Genomic DNA, 7,976 nt, shown 5'->3' on the forward strand with positions numbered 1-7,976 from the left:
ATGTGACGTGGCCAATTGAATTTTATGATTTTCTACAAGATACCCTATATTTTTAAAAATTCTACAAGATAATCTTACTTTTTCTATACAAATCACACGTGCTTAAAAACATAATCCCTTAATTAATCTTCTTTTTTAATTTTACTCGATTACACCCAAATTGTCAAATCCACCCTCACTACCCTTCAATTAACCAAGTTTTGAAAGAAAAATGTAATAAGAACTTTGTTCGATATAAAAAAATTCCCAATAAGATATTCTAAATACCAAAGTAAAATTACTTTATACCGAGCAATATAATAACAATTCTCCTATAGGACCAACCCAAAGAAGAAATAAGCCCAATAAAAGAAGTTACGAATATAAGACAACAAATTTCATTTAGGCCCTTCTTCTTATAGACTCTTGTCACTGCCAGTCACCACATCATCCACTTGTCCTCCGCCATCACATTCTCCATGGTCGATGCTACCATCCCATACGTCGATCCCATCACCGTCAGCGGTTTGGTGGACACCAACTGGCAACTACTAATATCCGGTTTCGATTTTAAGCTTTAAATTCCTAAATTTAGACTTGAGATTCAACATTTGCAAATTTTATTTAATCGTTTTACTCTGAATGTACAAATTTTTATGATCATGAGCATTTAAATAAAAATTGGTGTTTACCTTTAAAACTCACAATTTTAACTTGAAAACTCAAAATTCTATTTTGAAAAATTCATGTAGTGATGATGAAAATCCAATCCTCAAATTTGATGTTTTCAATGTAAACTTTAGAGTTTTGTTAAATAATGCAAATGGGCATGGGCTGCACCCGAATGGAGGAGAGACGGACCACTCAACAACACAAGGGAGGTTCCATCCTAAAACCAATTGACCATAGGAAGAGTAGTCCTCTTGGTTATAAAGTGGTACAATCTCTCTTTCTCCTTCAATGTGGGACACTCACATGTGGATTAATATGAGATTCTTCACCCCACCCACCTCCCCCCCACACACACACACACACACATGTGAGGCCCACTTTTAAATCAGACCGGAGCCATCTACAAATAGAATTTTCTCCGACTGCAAACAAGCTTAGACTGGGCCAAATAAGAGGTACACAAAGCCTTGGCTCCAGCTGGCACACAATGGCCCAGTTAATCATCTTACTCAGGTCTTTAGCCGTGAGCTCTGATGATACCATGTTAAATCATGCAAATGGGCATGGACCGCACCTGAACGGAGGAGAGACGGGCCACTCAACAATACAAGGGAGGTTCCATCCTAAAACCAATTGGCCATAGGAGGAGTAGCCCCCTTGGTTATAAAGGGGTACAATCTCTCTTTCTCCTTCAACGTGGGACACTCACACGTGGGTTAACATGCGATACTTCACAAGTTTTCCATAATTTTTGTAAAATGAGTTTTTAGTTTATTAACAACTAGTTTTAGTTTAATAGCTTATATTTTAAATTAAAAGCTTCTAACATTGGATGAATATATACGTGAATTAGACTATTGATGCGGGAGCATTAGAGTTGACAGAAAATGAAGTCTTAATTTCTCGAAATGTAACTCACATTTCCAAAGGTTTCAAAATGGGCTCGAGTTTAGTAAATATGATAACATGGAGGAACGAGGATGGCGTGTTGATCGACACGGTTAGGTGAGCTGCTAGGCACGCATCTCAAGGAGGCTATGTCGGTCCTATAACTGATATTTTACTATATGTCCTTATTTTGTTTTAGTTAATAAATTTAACGTAGTTGTTGTTTATTTCCTAATCCTAGAAGAGTTGTAATAAGGCAATTTGTCAATTCTCTTAAGATCGAGTTTAGGAAAGTTCTTTGAGTCAGTTAAGGAAAGGCTTACACGCCTGAATTAGGAAGTACTTAGAGGTCTCTATGTCATCTATTTCACTATAAATAAGGGTCATTGTATTCAGTTTTATTCATTCATTCAAGTTGAGAGATTAATACAAGAAGTTCTTGTTAATTCTAATTGCTTGCGAGTTATTAGATTTATTATTTCGTTCTTGCGAGAGTGAGATAATACACATTCAGTCTTGCGAGGTTGAGTGCTAGTTGTGAGTTGAGTCGAATTTCTTACGAGCAAGGAGAGCAATTAGCTTCATATCCCTTTATTTTTTCGTTCCAATTTAAACATAAAAACACATAAAACTTTATTCTGCTGCAAATTTACTCAAACACGTTAAAACTTGTGATAGTTTTACATCAAATTGGTTACCAGAGCCACGTTATTAGTTTGTTGCTTAACAAATTAATCTTGGGAGATGACGAGATCAGGCGATGCTGATTCTAGCAAGGGAGATAACGTTCCAAAGATTTGGCAAGAAGGGCAGGAAGAGCTAAAGCACGAGATGGCTAAGATGTCCTACGTTCTAAAGAATATTGCTGCCACGTTAAAGAACAAAGAGAAACAGAAGGGCGACGAGGATAGCCATTCCGAGTCAGAGGTAGATGAACCATGACCAAGGGGAAAGACGAAAGACAAGAATGATGATGATCGTGGTTTGAAGCTTGATATCCCGGAGTTTAATGGAGATATGGATCCGGAGAAGTTCATGGATTGGATTCGACAAACAGAACGGGTTTTCGAATATAAGGACTACGATGACAATGAGCAATTCAAGGTAGCTATTCTTAAACTAACTAAACTTCTTTATGGTATGAAAATTTAAAGAAACAAAGAAAGAATGCTGGAAAACCTAAAATTGATTCTTGGGAGAAATTGAAGAAGCACTTAATGAAACGATTCGTACCAAGAGATTATGAACAAGAGAATTATCTAAAGCTACAATTTTTATCACAAGAAGGCCTGTCCGTAACTGATTATCTTAAGGAGTTTGAGAGGATGTCGATTCTTTGTGATCTTAATGAGAAAGAATAGCTTAGAGTGGCGAGATTTATCAGGGGCTTAATACCTTCACTTGCAACACGAGTTGAAATCCAAAATTACGAAGGATTTGATGATGTTTGTAGATTGGCTCTAAAGTTTGAGAAACATGACAAAGCAAGGAGACCCTATGCTTATTCGAAAGGAGCAGGTTCTAGTTCTAGCTCGAGTTCTTATTCCAAACCACCACAAAGCAAGCCTAAGGAGATTCAAAAGGAGGAAGTCAAGGACAAAGCTAAGAGTGGTGTCGTGGAGAACAAGGGGAATTCATTGAGGCGTTGTTTCAAATGCCAAGGTTATGGACATATTGCTAACGAATGTCCATAAAAGCGTGTCCTAATTCAATCGATGAATTATGTGATATGATTCCAAACTTTATATGAAAGGATTCAAAACCCTCTGATTAAACTCATTTTAATTATTGATCTAAATTACTAATGAATATAAATGATGATCTAGTGCATGCATAACATAATATAAAATAGAAAAGTAAGAACAATGTTCCTTACATTCGTAGAAATCGGTTTAGGGCACAAGTGAGGACTCCTTCCCACACTTGTTCTTGAGCTACAAGTTTATGGATGATCCTCCAAAATCCCAATAGTAGAGATTCACCTCTTGATGGCACCAAGACTACCCCTTAATTCTAATAATATATTAACTAGATATATTTATTAGAAACCTTAAAATTTAATCTTAATATTATTTCTTATTACTACTTTAGTAATCTAAATAAATTAGATTTTTGAACAATTAAATATTCTAAAACTTATTTTAGAGAGATAGGAGAAAGTAAGGGAAGTTTTCTAAAATGTAAGAATGAATATAAGAATAAGAACAATTCTAATTCTTTTAGTGGGGGAGGAAAACCGGTGGGAGGGGATGGCCAAGGGAGCCAATGCATGCCCCTTTTCTTTTTAGAATTGTTCTTCTCAAAATGTATTAGGGTGTAGTCTAGGCTATAATAGTAATCATTGTGTTTTTAACAATTAAAAACAATTAACCATTTTAACCTTAAACACTTCTAAAAATCGGTGCCTTTGTGTAATATGGAATACATTTTATTTTATCAATTGTCATTTTGTCATATAATGTGTGACATGTAACATGTTATTAATAATATTAATGCATATTTAACGATTAAATATTATTACATATATTAATTCAATTATATATAACAATTGACTAGTAATTCATAATCACAAGTATATAAAATGGGTCATGTTAGTATAATCTACAACACATTGTAATTATAATTAACCGATCATTCTTAATTTAATTGTTTCATAAACAAAATTTTAGTAATATAACATTTTAATTACTAAAACGAATCTCATTTAATCGAATTACAATAAGATTCATATTATTACTCATAAATGTAAATTGTTCAATTTTAAGGAATTAATTAATCTGTATCAATATACAATTAATTAATTTATCTATTAAGGGAATCGTTCTTTAGGTGTGACCTTAAAGATCAACTGATCACCACCGTCAAACGACGGTAATGTCAAACTCTAGTCAGCCAATCATTACCGATTAATGTTGATCAGTTGACTTATTTATAAATGAATCATCCCTTTACGTATTCTTATCATGAGTTTCAATAATGTGATCGCACTATTGTTGAGGACACATACTCCAACAATCACCCACTTGTCCGAGACAAGTGTGCGCCACCAATTCTCTTGTCCTATTATAATCTCCCACTCAATGCAAGGTGTCTTGTAGGTCGTTCTTGCAAGTGATCATATCAAGAGTGGTTTCCTCGATCTGGAGAGTAACTGTCTGACCGGAATTATCTACCGTAGATACCTTCCGAGCGTGGCCACGCATTTTCAGTTCACTACTCCTCGAGTGCCACCGAGATTTTTAAATAATCGTGACAAGGGGGTGAACAATTCCTATCGCACTATTCCCTTCGTTTAGCCACAGCTCATCATGACCCAAGAGATGCCCATTTGACATCATTTACGAAAGTCGTAGAGCATAACTTAAAGTCACTCAGAATCTGTGCCAACTTGGGCGAATAGTCTTTAGTCAAAGAATTGACTCAAAAGAATACTATAGTAGCTCTCGCCACGACTAGGCTATATAAATTACCAGAACTCTATTAGCGGTCACTGCCCGACAGAGTGTCTCTTACAATCTGCCTATGTGATCGACTAGTCATCTCTTATGACCTTATGGCACTTGAACTTGCCATCAATCGACTCACACTCTAATCACTTAGATATGTCACCTCATGTAAGTAACTAGGGGCAATTACTATGTCAATCCAGTTCACTTTAATAGGGTTCAATATTGTCTTAACAACCTATTTGGATATAACAAAGCAATAGATGAGTTTAAGAAACTCAAACGATAAATGCGATTATCACATATGAATAGTCAATACCATATTACTACTTCATATCTTATAATCTAAAGTGTATATTTTACACATGTCAAAGTGCAATAAAAACTTGGTTGATGGACATATCAAGTATCCACACAATCCAACTTTATGAATTGCTTTTTCCTTTTTTCAATGTCATTTCTAATGTCATGAACTTTTCTAAGTACATGTCTAGGCTTTTTCTTAGACTTGGGCTCTTTAACTTGAAAGATGCTCCTACTATCATCATATAACTTGTGATAAAATACTTGGTGGAAGGATCTACCTATAGTCCCTTTATGAACCACCTTATCACAATGTACTCAGACTCCATTTGTAGAACTTGTAATGGTTGATTCTAAAATATTTTTCTAGTCACTTACTCCTGAGTCAATAAAATTAACCTAGGATTTCAATAAATCCTTATAGGTTTGGAGACTAGAGTTTGTGTAACCCTTCAACACACAACTTAGTATGTCATCCAAACACAAGAACGGATCCTCAGTTCTTTTCAGGAATTATAATGGATGTTCTTGAAGGCTGTCAAATGACCTTCATATGAAATAACTTGTCATTGACTCATTATGCTCCTAAGCATATGATTCATCATGGCATGTGCATATATTGGCATACATGGTCATTCTAATGGTGGAAACATTAGCAATCGATTTTATGTGATCATCAACTCATTGGGTTCAGTGAATGACTATGACTCTATCATAGTAATTCCACTTTCATCAATATGAATAACCTTCTCAACAAATGTTGATATTAAACAGATAAAAAATCTTATCAACATAAGATACTTATCTAAGTGTATATCTAAATTTCCCTATGTCATAATAGATTTGGAATTTTAGTATGCATCATGTCAACTTTAATCGAGAATTGAAAAACAAAACACTCCTTCATAGATGATAGTGTCATCATGTCATTCTCAATGAGTAATATGATATTAACATGAAAGACAATTTCTCCCACTGAACTTCATGTCTAAACATGGTAATATTGACTCCCACTTAAATCCATGTATACCCATGGCTTCTCGACAACTCGAGTGAAATCATTTTCTTATCACATAATTGAAATGATCATTGCAATTTTTAAATGTTGTTTAAAACCTTGTGCTTATGTCATACACACACTCTTTTTTAAATACCTATTTAGAAATTGGTCTTAACTTGCATATACACACAATGAGGTGTAGCAATGGTGATATGGATCTTAGCATGGTTACATTTTAACTTAGCTTTGTAGACAACTTTAATGTCTATCTATGCAACTCTTATGCATAGATTTTACTTTGGTTCATTAGGCTCTTATGTAAAATTGAATTGAATTACTTGATACAACCACTTCATAATCTTTATTGAAGAACACTTTCTTTTGGTCTCCTCACTAGTCTTGAGTTTGACTTAAGAAGCTTTCTTTTGGTCTCCTCACTAGTCTCGAGTTCAACCTAAGTTTAACCTAAAAAGCTTTTTTTTGGTCTCCTCACTAGTCTCGAGTTTGACCTAAGAAGCTTTCTTTTGGTTTCCTCACTAGTCTCGAGTTAGTTGCTAATTTTTTCCCACTCTATCTTTTGAAAAATACATCTATTTTTCTCGAAAGATAGCTCTATAAGCAACAAACAATTTGATACTTAAACTTGTGAAAGAAGAAAATATCGCACATTATAACCTTCATAGATGACCCTCTTGTAATGAGATTGTAATCTAGTAGTAAGATAGACTAGCCTTTATAAGATAAAGGATTGGATTCATATTCATGTCTTATACAATTTTAGGGTCTTAAGTCCTCCCATAGCTCGTATGGAGTCTTATGAGTGGTTACAAGTCTTAGTTATAAGTGGTGTTTTAAATTTGTGTATAAAATTCCTTACCTTCAGTTCAAATAACTCTATTTGACTTTACAATGGTTCTTTCTTATGTCAAATAAGATGTGATATTTAGTCATAAAAGCATAAGAGGGAATCAAATTCATGGCTTATAAAGTGGTACAATCTCTCTTTGTCCTTCAACGTGGGACACTCACACGTGGGTTAACATGGGATACTTCACAAGTTTTCCATAATTTTTGTAAAATGAGTTTTTAGTTTATTAAAAACTAGTTTTAGTTTAATAGCTTATATTTTAAATTAAAAGCTTCTAACATTGGATGAATATATACGTGAATTAGACTATTGATGCGGGAGCATTAGAGTTGATAGAAAATGAAGTCTTAATTTCTCGAAATGTAACTCACATTTCCAAAGGTTTCAAAATGGGCTCGAGTTTAGTAAATATGATAACATGGAAGAACGAAGATGGCGTGTTGATCGACACGGTTAGGTGATCTGCTAGGCACGCATCTCAAGGAGGCTATGTCGGTCCTATAACTGATATTTTACTATATGTCCTTATTTTGTTTTAGTTAATAAATTTAAGGTAGTTGTTGTTTATTTCCTAATCCTAGAAGAGTTGTAATAAGGCAATTTGCCAATTCTCTTAAGATCGAGTTTAGGAAAGTTCTTTGAGTCAGTTAAGGAAAGGCTTACACGCCTGAATTAGGAAGTCCTTAGAGGTCTCTATGTCATCTATTTCACTATAAATAAGGGTCATTGTATTCAGTTTTACTAATTCATTCAAGTTGAGAGATTAATACAAGAAGTTCTTGTTAATTCTAATTGCTTGCGAGTTATTAGATTTATTATT

Source organism: Silene latifolia, chromosome 6, assembly GCF_048544455.1.
Source record: "Silene latifolia isolate original U9 population chromosome 6, ASM4854445v1, whole genome shotgun sequence".
Classification (NCBI taxonomy): Eukaryota; Viridiplantae; Streptophyta; class Magnoliopsida; order Caryophyllales; family Caryophyllaceae; genus Silene; species Silene latifolia.